Source organism: Plutella xylostella, chromosome 18 (genome assembly GCF_932276165.1).
Source record: "Plutella xylostella chromosome 18, ilPluXylo3.1, whole genome shotgun sequence".
Classification (NCBI taxonomy): Eukaryota; Metazoa; Arthropoda; class Insecta; order Lepidoptera; family Plutellidae; genus Plutella; species Plutella xylostella.
The window spans coordinates 10,428,536-10,442,724 of record NC_063998.1 but is presented as its reverse complement, the minus strand read 5'-3'; the positions used below and the strand labels follow the sequence as shown (position 1 = coordinate 10,442,724).

The 14,189-nt window shown below is 35.7% G+C and overlaps 1 protein-coding gene and 1 non-coding gene across 2 annotated transcripts in view; one reads left to right on the top strand and one right to left on the bottom strand.

The window, feature by feature from the left end:
- LOC105380852 (dopamine D2-like receptor) overlaps positions 1 to 14,189 on the bottom strand; it is a 164,492-nt gene that overhangs the window by 129,174 nt on the left and 21,129 nt on the right. The window lies entirely within an intron of this gene.
- On the top strand, positions 271 to 342 carry Trnap-agg. The gene has a single exon. It is a non-coding gene; the product is annotated as a tRNA-Pro (tRNA).

The following is a 14,189-nucleotide window of genomic DNA, read 5'->3' as shown; positions in this document are numbered from 1 at the left end:
GTCTTCTCGTAATTCTCGGCGCTCGTGTAGTGTGTGGATGATGACGGATTTGTCCACAGATGGGTACGGCTCGGGACTCGGCTCGCGGTGCGTGTAGTGAATGGTGGGCTTAACACTATCTTTGTTATAATGGTTGTAAATGTCAATATGAAGTGATAAATGATTTTAAAACTGTTTATTTCTTATTTAAAAATGTGTATGGTCTGGTTACGAAATTATTGAAATTTATCATGTAAATTATACTGTTTTTTTTTTCATTATACGTCAGTTGGCTCGTTGGTCTAGGGGTATGATTTTCGCTTAGGGTGCGAGAGGTCCCGGGTTCAAATCCCGGACGAGCCCAATTTTTTTTTAACTATCTGAAATGATTATAAAATCAAAATTCAAGAAGTAGCCTAACACATGTATTTCTCAGTCAATAACGAGTACATTCAAAGTGCCGTTCAGTCGGTCACTTATATTTTTTGGAAACGAGCAGTATCACTCACTACCACACATAATAATACTAAACAGAAACTATAGTAAAAAGCTTACATCGGTATCGGTCACTTTTCAAATACAAATTTTCGGGTACAATGAATGCCACAAAAGTGAGAAACATTAATTGTGACCTCGAGGGTGGTAAATAAAATGATAATTGTAGGATCCCGAGACTGACAAAGTTTTTCAATCAAGCATTCAATGTCGGGCCGATCCGCCGCGGCTGAACATTTGTGGCTGAATTAAAATTTGCCCTTTAGTTGTTTGCTGTCTGTACAGGTTTATTAACGAAACTTAGTTTATACATTCACGAGCAACGAAAAATTCCAGTGACGTAGCACCAAATTAGTCTTAGACAGAAAAAAAATTGCTTAATGACGTCATTAGAAAAATACCAACCTAAAAAGTAACACTAACTCACAATATAAATATAATACAATTTAAACTGAATGTGTAATATTTTATTGGCTATTTGGGGTCGGTATTTTTTAAGTGGAACTTTTTCATTGCTTGTGAGTGTGTTTTATAGGAGGTTGCACATTCCTATTGATATTCTGAACCACTTTTGTTCATTACGACTTTTGGAAATTCATGAAATAAAACTTTTAAACTCTTTAAGGACTGAAAGTCAATAGTACAAAAATAATTATAATTGACATTATAGAGGTATAAATACATGTAAAAAATAGGAAAATATAATATAATTTGTCTACAATTTTGACATGAATTTTAGACAAGAATGTTGAACATAAAAAAGTCTAACTAGTGTTAGACATTAGACAAAACAAAAAATAAACACAGGGTGTAGTAATTACCAGCAACAACTAAACGTCCACCAATCACGACGCTCCACATCTTTAACCTTTGTTTTGTGAACGCTTTTCTTTTGTTTTGTTTTTTTCAGTTTCAGTTCGCAACGCTTCACGAGATCGTTGCTTGTGTTTATGTTTTCAGAATTAAATTACGGCGGGTTTTTACTCGTAACCGTTTCTGAATTAATACGCGAAGAAAAATATATTCGGAACATGTTTGAATGGCTGAAAATGGTAGAAATAACAATGTCATGTCGAATATTTCCAACGACACAATATAATTATGACTATTTTTATAACTAGAGTTAAGAAAGGTTATTAATATTTGTATTTGAGAAAGAAATTGTTAAGGAAAAATATTTTGACAGTGAAATGGAGAAGAATTAGATAAAATTATAACAGTGTAGAGTCTACAACACCGATAAACTTGCGTCAATGTATGCGTAAGAATACTAGATAAAAAGAACTTGAATAATAATTGAAGGTTATTCGTTACTAATACACTCACGGGCAATGAAAAGTTTCCACGGAGAAAAGCACAAAATTACTCAAACGGAAAAGTATAGCTTAATGACTCCTTATGCAACATTGAAGTACATTTACCAGAGCATCAGATTGACAACTAAAAACGGTAATATTTTGTTCAATTTTTAAATTAATTTTGTTAATTTTAATTAAATTGTTTGAAATAAATTGGGGTAGTTTGGTGTCGGCATTTTGTGAGTGGAACTTTTTCATTGCCCGTGAGTGTAAATAAAGTAGTGTAGTCGTACGAGACCTCACCTGCCTCACGAGTCACGGCAGACGGCGCGGGATCTCATTTCGGTTGTTTGCCGCCGGGTGGCGCCACCTGCGCTCTTTCACTTTATTTGCACGGGGACACACAACCTGTACCCCTACTCTTGAAAGGCAATGTATTGCGACTGTCTTGCGTTCCCAACATTTAAAAAATCGTATCTTCTCTTCAAAGGCGTTTTTCTAAAAAGTAAAAATACTAATATTATGATCAGCTAAGAAATGCTTATAGAAACAATGATATAATGCCTACAATTTAGAAGTTACTTACTTAGAAAAAAGGCCAAAAAAGGATTTATCGGCCAAAATCTAAAATAAATTCTACGTTCTGGGTACTTGGTTCTTAGTACTAGGTTCTAAAAAAGACGTTATCTTGATGAAAATGTATGTATTTTTACTTTTTGTAAAATAGATTAAGAAGGGAAGTTATGATTTTTTTTAATGTTGAGAACGCAAGCCAAACGCAATACATTGCCTTTCAAGAGTAGGGAGGCTGTCCTCACACTTCAAATTCAGCTCTTACGCTGCTCGAATTAAGAGAGTATTTTGTAGTATTTGTCTGGTACTGGCTTTGACTAAAGAGATTATACTAACACTGATATGTACTGAGGTTTTGTGTTGAACTGTGGTACAGTAGTTGGATGTTTTTGTGTCTGTGAGCGTTTCATGTGGGAGTTTTTAGTGGAGGTAGTTGCATTATGTTTAGAGAATAATTTACAGCATCTGGGGTACATTGACCTTTGTGTTTATGACTATTTGAAACCACGCGCATCTGTGAAGCGCTTATAGTGCTTTTGCCCTAAGTAAGTATGATATAATAATATGTGGATTATTTTGTTTTTATAAAGCCCTATCTCAATATCTATCACAAGAAAAAATCGCAATAAATGCTCATAAAGTAGGCTCTGCATAAAGTTGAAAGTTCAACTTTGCCCCGCGTCCATAACTTAAACTATTATCATAGTTCGAGCACGCAACCAGAAATATGCAAGCAAGAATTTAACTTTATAAGTAAACCGGTACAGTCGCCCACATTAAGACATTAGCTAAACAAGATAGTTTAAAAACATATAGGTAGGTATAGTTTTTATGAGTTTTAGGAAATAATTATTAAAATAATGTTGAGGGTAAATTAGTGCTTATCTTTGTCTACTAAAATATTTATTTCTTTTCAAGTTATAGCTAGTAGAAACAGCGTATCAACATGAATACAGCGAGGTAACGCGGCCAGTGTCTTGGGTACCCGACAGAGGCGGCGGCGATCTGGCCAGCGTTTTCTTTCTAGTTTAGTGTTTTATTATTTAGTTATAGGTAGTTATCATAAGTGAAAATTTAAAAAAAATACATTTATTAGTTCTAGAATAAAAAAACCAGAGATATATCTTTTTTATTTAAATTAGAGGAAATATTACAATACATTATTATGAGATAGTAACTTATGTTCACATTAATTTGCACAATACTGTATGTTGATTTAAAGGTTATAGTTATAAGAATTATGTCATTTAGTTTTTGGAAATGTGTCGAAATAAATTATTTCACATGAATTTCAAACTAGTATTTTTTTATACAAATATCTTGTAGGTATAACATGTAGCATTTTTCGCGCATATATGGCATATCTGTGAGTGTTGCAGTAATTCACTGTCGCTGTTCCGCTGGTTCAGGAATTAGCGCGCGAAAGTGGCAGGAAAAAAACATCAGCCTGTAGCGTGCTGAAACTGTAATTTATGGCGGCCTATTCTAGTGCCAACCTTTAAAGAACATTATTATGGTTAGTAAACACATAATTGTAAAGATACTTTTGAAACACTTCTATTCACATAATAGGCTGATAATAAAATTAAAATATGAACAGGTTGTACACTCAACTCCGTTCGTCGAATTCTATTGGTGACAATAATTGAAGGATAATTCACTATCGGGCAATAACATTTCGAAAATTATCGTGAAGACAAAACGAAGTACCTAATTAGTGTCATATAGGTACAATACGTTTTGAATCTGAAAATCATTGGCAAAACAAGTTCGCGAGGGGCTTCGCATGTCACAAAGGGAGTGGTGAAATTATTTGGGCAATATTCTGATTTTCCCACATATTGCGGTGTGCACAATAATTATTCACATACTAAAGACCTAACCGTACCATACGACTTAGCGTAGGTAAACCGTTAACCGAAACTTATTGCGAGGTTCGACTTAATTGAAACATAAATTCATAACTTTACACAACCTCGTGTGTACAATGTACATGCTTCGGTACTCGGAATAATAATTATAACAATTGTTAATAACGCAAGTTCTGTCGTTAACACACGCGTTATGCGTTATGTAACGCTAAACCTAATTATATGGTGAAGTTATTTACGAAATATAACGCCCATATTGCTCATAACTAATCCCTTAAGAGGTACTTTGTTCGCATCGCAAGTTGGCTGGATACAATTGCACTTACAGCCGGATTCACAACAGAGGGTCATGATAAGCAGAACTTAAGTACTGACATTGGCTGAATTTGTCATGCCTAGGCAAAATAATAGATAATATATAATTTTTCACAAAAAATAATCTAACAGTAACTTTTGTATTTAAAATCCTCATTAGCTTGGAGCTAGCCTGGTAGAAATTACTCTTAGTAATCAGGCTGCCAATTGGAAAGTCTACGTTATTGTGTACCTTTTTGTAATTTCTGTGTTGGTGAATTGTGAGCAATTAAAAAAAAAACATCCACGTATTTATTATTTTATTTTCGCACGGTATGGGGTTTTATAAATATAACAAAGTATACGCAACTTTTACCGTTGGTAGTTTTAGAATCGGGCGCGTTCCAAAACCTCTTCAAGGTCGCAATTTCCATAAAGGAAACTGTCTTTCATAAATCACGCTGCGGCTTGATTATGCGATGTGAGTTTTCGAACGCGGCGTAAAATTATTACAGATATAGTGCGACCACGATAACTTTGCAACAAATGCTAATAAGTTGAAATTTCCGACAGTGGCGATGGCGTGTTAAGTATGATCTTTTTTTGTTTATTAATTAATGAATAACAGTTAAATAACACCATTACTTTACCAGTTAGCTAAGTTAGCATTGTCTGACTCTATATATTAATTTGTGTGGTTAGAGTGGGTAATTATATCATATAGTCTTATGTCTTAGTATTATGATGTCTTACTTACCTAAGTATATTTATAACTTTATTGCTATTGTTATTATAATTATTATAACTTTCTACAACAATTAACACAAGTATTGTAAGTACAAGTGGCAACATTGCAACAGAATGAACTACGTAAATGAATTAAATTTGAAGCAATTTGTTCAAATCAATTACAGTCAAAGTAAATTCCCACACATTAATCCTTCGAATTTAAACACTTTTAATTAAAATTATTGGCACTAAGAGGAATACGAAATAAGGACATACAGAGTGATATAAACTAATAAATCTGTCTATTAGGTACTTACTTACATTGTTTTGGGATGGATACTTTGAATTATTGTAGGCATAGAATTAGGTATTATTCAAAAAAATTAATAGTTAGGTACTTTAAGAACAAAAAAATCATAGCTGAACTTTACTTGTTTGAAAAGTAACGAGCCGTAAAGTTAGTTTCTAGAATTCTAGATGGTAAGTAGCCTTTAGGCTTACCTACTGCCACAATCACAACACTACTTGACACTACGGCGCCATAAAACCCTGAGAACTCTACAGCAGTTCAAAACCTCGCAACTGAAAACATTCCATCCCTAGAGCTGAAAACTCGCAGTAAAAGTTTTCAAGTGTTGCAGCTCAATGTTTAATTTTGACGCGGCGAGCTCAGGGGGTCACTCTATATGGCGAACTAAGTTTCATAGCGCTGCTGACTCTATCTTTGACGACCGAATGGCGTAGTGGTTAGTGACCCTGACTACTAATTCGATGGTCCCGGGTTCGATTCCCGGCTGGGGCAGATATTTGTTTAAACACAGATATTTGTTCTCGGGTCTTGGGTGTTGATATTTATATTTAATATATATCCATCTATGTATTTGTGTAGATATATCAGCTCTCCGATACCCATAACACAGGCTCTGCCTAGCTTGGGGTCGGATGGCCGTGTGTGAGATGTCCCCACATATTATTATATTATTATTATCTCGTTGTTATTAAACGTGCCCATTGCAAGGTTACTCTCATTCGTTCGTTTTTCAGTATAGAGTAACCCCCCAGTCGTTCACTTACCGTGTTTAATATGCTTTTGATATTCTCGCCTCGTCTATTTGACTTGGCAACTGTTTGCATACTCAAGTGTGAAATCGTTTCTGTTACTTACCTGGAGTTTGTATCGTTTAATTAATATTTCTGCGGTATTAGGTAGGTATTCCATATTGTTTTGTAAGATTAAAGCTTTAGCAATACTGGTCCTGGAATGAAAGTATTGAAATGAGACACTTTCTGACATACTCATTAAAAAAAAATGATGCATCTAATTTTAACTATTTGTTGACACGACTCCTCTGTTATGTAAGTTACAATTCCCTATAACAATAATATTCAATGTAATATCTACAAGATCAGATAGACAGACCTTCAACAACAAATCAAGTAATTTTGTACTCAAATGGTAAACTCTCTATCTATTGCACTTTCCGATTGTAAATACTTAAGAAAGACATTTACTTTTAATTAAACTTTTTTTTTTCTGAGCTAATTGTGCCATAGGTATACAATTCATGCTTCGCACTGATATAAATTAAGTGTGATCGATTGTTAAAAGTAAGAAATAGTGCACTATCAAAATAATCTCTGGAGTAATTTGTTTCGTTGACAAAGTCAATTTGTTTGGATACTTTCAAATAACTTTTTAAGCCTTTGCGAGGGGATTAAAAACGGGATATTAATTTAGTTGGTTTTCGAATAAAGCGAATCAATCGATATGAAGTTATAATAAATAACAACATAAACATGGCTTTTAATCAGGATGTGCATTGTGTTTTAGGCGCGATTCGATCATTGTTTCCATTATGAGATTAATTTAACGTTTGTCGGCAAAGGCTGATCGCGAGATCACCTCAAAGTTCACTCGATAACAAGTAAATTACAGATGCAGTAGTTTGTAAAAATTTACGTTCATCAGGACAATGAATAAAAACATTTGACTTTAACAGCTAATCAGTAAGTCAAGTACTTAACATAGTATCTACGATACGTCATCTTCATCATCATCATCATAGTCACCATCAGTGTACAAATACACTGAGCCGAAAATACGCGACGGAAGTTCGGCATAATTAGTAATTTTAAATTATTTACTATGAGTTGATGACATATCATGCCGCAATAACGTCTCGTCATACCCCTACTATATATAGGCGATGAAACTTCGGTCCCACATTTTCGGCCTAGTTTATACATTTAGGGCGCCTTGCACCATAATCCTAAATTTTGATTTAGGGCCACTTGCACCAACATATTAAATCTAGATTTTGTGTTAAATCTTGATTTAGTGTCAAATTTTATATGGACTGACGTTTCTTAAATCGAGATTTGACACTAAATCTAGATTTTATATGTTTCTGCAAGTGGCCCTTAGTGTCAAAGTCAATTTAAGAAACATCAGTCCATAAATATTATGGCATATAATTTTGTATGGATTGACGTTTCTTAAATCGAGATTTGACACTAAATCTAGATTTAACATCTCTGTGCAATTGGTATTTATTTAAGTGCAAATAAAATATAAAGTATAAATACTGTGCGGTACACCGTCGAAAACCTATTTAAAACGGCGCGTAGCTTGCGGGAAAAGCCTAATGTATGTAGACTGTCCTGTCTAAGTTCCAAGTTAAAATCGGCTCCGCAAATTGCAAGAAAACTTGATCAAATTACTGCGGGCTTATAAAGTTTTCAGTGGAACAGCATCTGCGAAAGCCTACAGTCGCAGGCTCAGGCACTCGTGTGAACCCGCAAATTGATTCCGCATTCGAGTCAACTGTTGTAACGGTTGCCGCATGCGTTCCACACTGATCACGGATACATGCCTATACAGTGATCCGTTACGGTACGACAGTGGTACGACATACACCGAATCCGTTAGGAATGGCATAGATCGTCTTACACTTATATTATGTATACGTCTCGCGCAAATTGTACACTGTACAGTTTGTAAAGCATTGTGGAAGCCCTAGCCCTCATGACTTGGATTAAAACAGAATATTATTATTGTTTTGCTACGTTAGTTTTTGTTAATCTGTGCAGCGGAGTATCAAATTCACGTTAAAAATTATACACAACATTCGATTCTTTACATCGCCAATTAAAATCATCACCAATTACTTATTAAACCTGTACTCATTATGTCAGCGAACTTACCTACTGTCATTAAATATTTTTCGAAACGGCTGTAAACATAGTCATGATCAGATTGGAGTTGGAAAGCCTGCGGTGCAATCTAAATGCGGAATAGGCTGCTAATAATATTTGCTGATTGCAATTGATTATGATTAGAATTGCAAGTGTGGCATCTGAATTAACTACGTAAACTTTGTATTTTATCATTTACTATACCAACAAGAATGTAAAGAATTCACCTACTCAGAAAATGGATTAATGATAACCAGTCAGTCGTTTGAGCATAGAATTAGTTTGTTAAGTTAAGTAAAAACCGCGTTTTCTCTTTTTTTTTAAATACATACACAAAATATCTTCCTCTTTATAATACCCTAAAACAAAATAACGTTTCAACATTTAATCGACTTACTTATTATTAGAATGTTAATTATTTTATCTTATCTTAATAGGCATACTTAATGGTAAATTAAACCTGATTAAACCTACATGTGCCTGAACTACTATTCCACGATGACTAAGATTTAAACAACCTGCAGAATTAGCAATTAGCGGAATTGAAAGCGTTATTTACACCAATTTAAGTTGAGATTTACGATTCGTAGGCAAATTTGCGCTAACCCATGAGAAATCAATTTCGTATTTACAAACTAAACACTAGTCGTGCCGAGATGAAATATATGTATTTGGGTTTGCCAAGAACGTGGGAGCGTTGATTGACTGAAATCTGAAATTCAGCGAATTTTGACAGTTAATTACTCAGGTAGGGACTTACCTATCTACTGTTGGGTTCCAGGATTCGGTCGGTATTGACACTTTTGCGGTTGCCGACTGTCTATTTATTCCAGTCGGAATTAGACCCTCCATCACAAATCACAATGTGGGTAGTTAGGAGGCGCACAGTTGAGGTCAATCGAAACGCACATTCATAAATTAGAGGAAGAGGAGAGAATAAGCGGCCATTTTGGCCATTTTGGAATCGCTTTGTGCAGACATGACAAATCGGTTCCCCTCATCTCGCCTAATCTTTATTGCCCGAAACTCGTTTCGCATATCTCGTATGGTCTAAACTTTTTTGGTCGAATCATCCCTTTGCCAAACTTTATGTGGTCTAAGGCTCGTTTCGTCTAAAACTCATTTGGCACAATCTTGAAACATCTAAGTCTCGTTTGCTCAAATTGATTTTCAAATCGGTAATCTTGTTTCTCCTTATATTAAGTTATTAAATAATATATTAAGTAGTAGGTACATATACAAATTGTGGTATTATTTTCTAAAATTCCGAAAATCACGATATAAAATGATCACAATATCAAAAGTCCAAGACCATTATAGTTATGTATTACAAACGTCATTAAAACTCCATAGGATCGAAACCTAAAGATAGGTGCGACGACGAGCAAAGCGAGGAGGAGCGTGTTAGGTGCACATTTTAGTCAAAAGCAAAGCGGAGCGCAGCGTTTCCCACATAGCGAAAACAATACAAGGCACCACTTTGCGCTATGTAGGTACGGAGACGCCCCGTTAAAGTGAAAGCCAAACGAATATTATTACTTTGTATACCTAGCCATTGCATTATTAGGCTATTCAAGATTTGACCAAAGCATGGTTAGGCTAAACAAGATTATACGAAACAACTTTTTACTAAACGAGATTTATGCCATACGATTTTCGGCGAAACGAGACTTTGACCAAACGATACTATGCAATACGAGATGAGGCAAATAAATCTTAGGCCAAAAAAGGTAGAACCATGACAAATACTTATGTGCACACAGATCATAATTTCACAGCTGTACTCAAAATTTGGATTTGACTATCATAATTATATTGTTGTTGTAGTCCTATGGCACCCCATAGGAGAACCACTAACTTTCGCTACTTCCGCCTATCTTCGGTTGTATTTCGGGGGCCGCCAGTAAAAGACAGTAATTATTTTCCATTTTCAATGGGGTCCAATCCTGCGTGCATAAAGAAATTCGCAACATATTAAAACCATCCATAACAAAATCCGTTGCAACTCCTTCTGAAACGCCAAAACTACCGCCATTTTTCGTCCCCCGATGTCCGAATCGCCCCAACATCTGACAGCCAAAGGCAGCAGTAGTGATGTGTTGACCCGCGCAAGTATCGATAACTCTTCTTTATCGACTCGCCTACCGCGGCCGCTGGCAGTTCCGCCTTGTCTATGGTCCTCTACAACCATAAAGATAAAAGGAATCGCTGAGCTGGCCACAGCTGAATCGGGTGACGTGAGTTATGCCGACTTATGGGATGCGTTATGAATGGGTGGTTTATGTGGATTATTGTTTTTGTTAATTCACCTTTTTTGAAATTTGAATTGGAAAATCTTCGATCTAGGAACGCTCTATCAACAATAATAATATTAACTTGAGTTCAAAATCTCTATGTACCTACATGCAAAGTTTTTGTGTCATACGCAGATACGTAAATTTACACATGACTAAAACTAGGCATACGAGAAACTCGCAGGCTAGCTTTGAATATCATTGTTAACCATTCCCAGAACACTCCTGAACAGAGGCCTCTCCTTAGAACTGTATTCGTTAACTACGTATCGCATCCGGCCTTACGCGGAGAAATCGACTTTGAAGTTTAATTTAAATGCCTCTAGCTACATTAAATAGCGATTGAGAGGGGTCACTCTATTATGATGTAAAACTAAGTTTCAGAGCGCTGCTTCGCGAACCACGACCCTATTCCGTTGTATTAAACGTGCCGATGGTACGACAGCTCTCGTTCGTTCGTTTTTTGTCAGTATAGAGTAACCATCCGACACCTACTCGAATTCGTTACAACCACGATAAATCGACTCTGTACGCAGATAACAAAGACAAACGACTGAACGGAAAGGGTAGAGAAGTACAGCTCACGTATGCTAAGCCCTTTATTTATATTCTAAACAATGATCTTGTAACGTTAATTTAATTCTGTAGTTAATTTAATTTAGGTTCGTATTGAGGTTTCATAGAGCCCTCTTAAATACCTAAATGAAATATACTGGAGTTGTGTTAAGCATCACAAAGACTCAGAAATATTAGAACAAATGAAATTGCAGTAGTGACAACCAATTTTCATACTCTCTCTTTTTTCTTGTTGTTGGTATCTACTAAGAGGTAACTGAAATTGTGGCTATTTTTATTTTATGTTTTAAAAAGGTTAGGATAGGGATACAAACACCGCATATATACTATTATTTATCATCCATAATAATACAGTCACTAACAACACAACAAGTTTAACTTCTACACCCCGAGCCTGTTTAGTGGCAAAACTACTTAATAATGAGTGTCGGCTGTAGGAACTAATTCTCGCGCTAGGCCCGCTCACGTGCGATTAACGCGATGCCATCGCCTGCCTCCTTCGCGGCTAGGGCTGGGCGGTGTTACAGTAAGAACGAGTTTTGCCAAAAAAGTAACTAGTTAAAAAATTAAAAAAAAAAAGATTATTTCGAGTTGAGCAGTAAATACAACAAACCTTTTAATTATTTTAATCACTATGTCGATAAGATGACACACACTTTATAGACATGCAATGCAATGAATACACGATGAAAAAAAAACATAAAAAATAATTATACTCGAAATTGGACGTAGACTCAGCATAAGCTATCAGTAAGGATACTGATAGCGCTGGTTTTCAGCTACACCCCTGCTTCAGTTTTGACTAGATAGCTGCAATGTACATACTAATGTGTATCCTAAGTGCACTGTATTCATTTAAAAAACGGCGATACGGCTCGCGGCCTATTTAAAATTTACAGCTTAAAGTGGGTGATTCGATTGCGAGTCACCTTCTACCTTCGGGGATAACAGTAGTGAGCGTATAACGTATGTCAACGATTTATACCTTTTGATTGTCAAAATTTTAGGTCTATTACCTACTATTTCACAAAGGTTGAGTCACTGAGGAGAAGAAATCTATGATCACACGCACAGAAATACTCACATTAAACAGTAAGTAACGACACCCTTTTTCTGTAGGGTAAGAGCTAGTAGATAAACACATCACTAGTAGTTGTTTCCACGCAATCTCGTAACGATCAGCTATTAAACAGTCTGCAGTAATGAGTACCAGTACTTACTGTGTGTCTACGCAACAACAACAAGTTTATTTTTGTATCATGTTTTAAATGATACTAAAATCCTACCAATACCGCTGACCAGTTTCTTTGCGTTTCGGTGACCAACAAAAACGCTAAATATACTATACAGGTTGTTGCAAAAAGAGTTAAGCCGAAAGGATTCAAGGGGTCATTCTGAACACCTTTCGTTCTACTAGTTTTGGAAATTCACGAAAAAAAATACTTGTTTACGCTTTGTCACCACACCTTAGTGAAAGGATTGGCTAGTCAGAATAGCGTCAGCATGGCAAGGAAGCCCCGACGTAGGTGATAAGTTACTTGAAGAAGCTTCTCTCTTATAACCCCGCTCTGAAAAGTATGCTACAAAAAATATCTTGTGATTATCTTTTTGAATGTAGGTAGGTATTTACTAAAGTAGATGTGGTTATATAATTTTTCTACTTTCGTTTATACAGATACAGCAGCTGCCACTGACAAAATGTATGCGTACAAGAAGCGTACAAGACTTTTTGATGTGACTTTGCAATACCATTGAGAAAACAGGCATACGTCAAACGTTCGTGAAAAGCCACAAAATGTATGTAAGTAAAAGTACTTTAGGAAAGAAAACAGACACAAGAAAATTTAACGTAGGCACGTAAGCTTCTCCCGTCCTTACGAAAACACTAGCAATAACAAGAATGTTGTGTTTTGATCTAATTTTCTGCCATCACATGTTGCGGCCTGCGAACACCCCCCCTTAACTAGGTCAGTCTTATCCTCTCAAACAAATTTAGCCCTTATTTAGCCCACAATAACGTTGAAATTGGGGTTGCACACTGTCAACGTGTCCCGATTTTGTTCGGTAAACAGATAAAAGTAAACTTGTGAAGGAATGAAGGAAGAGTTTCATCCCTAAAGGGCGGTACGAATTGTTTGCGAGACTTACTTGACAGTTTGAATCGCAGTAATATAGTTTATTATTTATTTTTAGTGTGTTTTGTTTGTTTTATGGCAGCTAGTGTTGGTATTGGATGTTACAGTTAAAGTGTGCAAAGATTTACATTTTATTTAGTTAATATTTAGTGGTTTTTGCACAAATGTAGGATACAAGTGAAGAAAAGGTGGACATATTGCTAAGAGTATTATCTACAAGCCAAACTACAAGAAGTACAGGAAAACTAGTCAAAATGGAAAAAGGCATGCAGAAAAATATGATATACCCAGTATAAAAGAAGACAGAACTAAAAACAAACTAATCTCTTGATGATATCACGACGAAGCTATCAAAATGCACCTATCCCCTCAGTCCTTAAAGAAACAACTGGTGTTGCACCTAGTGCTGGGTGCAGAACTGAAACGTCAATTTCCCTGAAAGCCTGATCGAAGCTCTCGCCGGGTCGTCGTCATAAAGATTGCATTTCACTTGTGAGTCGCTTTACGATCGCTTTACGTTCGTTTAGAGATCGCGCGGAGTGCAGCGAGACACCCTCTTTCATTTTTACTAACGTTAAATAGATGTACAGTTGAACTATAAAGTCCTGACAACAAAGAGTGCGATTTTGCTAAGACTTTTTATCATTGTCAGTTATTTACTTACTTGTCCATACATTTTAAAAATAAGATACTCATTGATAAAGGCTTCTTAACGGATAACATAATAGATCGATTAAATACGGTCTATAA